Source organism: Sturnira hondurensis, unplaced genomic scaffold, assembly GCF_014824575.4.
Source record: "Sturnira hondurensis isolate 20B ecotype Veracruz unplaced genomic scaffold, ASM1482457v3 Scaffold0013381, whole genome shotgun sequence".
In the NCBI taxonomy this organism is placed as follows: domain Eukaryota; kingdom Metazoa; phylum Chordata; class Mammalia; order Chiroptera; family Phyllostomidae; genus Sturnira; species Sturnira hondurensis.
In genome coordinates this window covers 2,518,799-2,519,555 of record NW_028086012.1, presented here as the reverse complement: position 1 = coordinate 2,519,555, position 757 = coordinate 2,518,799, and positions in this window count along the sequence as shown.

Sequence of the window (757 nt, the reverse complement as noted above, 5' to 3'; positions counted from 1 at the left end):
GTACTAGCGTTTTGCTTGCTGACCACAAATGGGGATCTGAATGGGGTTACCATAGCCTTAGCCACTGCCCTGGGTAAGATCTTTGCTGACCTCTCCTTCCTCTCCAAGGTCAGGCTGCCTTTGCCTCTTCTCTATGTGTGATTAAGTCATGTCTTCTTTCTTAACCTCATTTTTCCACTTCTGTAAAATGGGCATAATACTATCTACCCAATAGGGTGCTTTGTGGATTACCCATGCTAATGTATGTAGACTACCTGAGACAATGGGTAGGCCTTTTTGTCAAAATGAATGAAACTGACCACTGATATCCTATAACCTTAATTTAATATAAATTTATCATAACTCACAAAATGGGCAACATTTAAAATATTGCTGGGGGTGGCCCAGATTCCGGGAGATGAAGGGGTGGGGTAAAACCGAAGATTTCTCCTGCCCAAGGTGGGCCCCAGTGGGCAGCATTGTGAGGTGAGAGACTCCCAAGTTCAGCTAGTCTGGCTTCTTTGGGATAGATTTGGTCAGAGATCCCAAGTTCAGAATATAGGCCCCGGGACTAGAAAGAAAAGCCAAGGCTGGAGAGACACTTCAGCGGAGCCCAGAGGCCCATGCTTTGGGCTCCTGCCCCTGGGCATGGACAGAGCCTGGGAGCAGGAGACCTGGAGGCCCTGCTGCTTCAAAGCCAAGGCCTGGAGGTAGACTCCAGTGGCAAAACCCATGGGTGGGTTTGTTCAACATCCATTTGAACTTCCTTCTAGTAGTG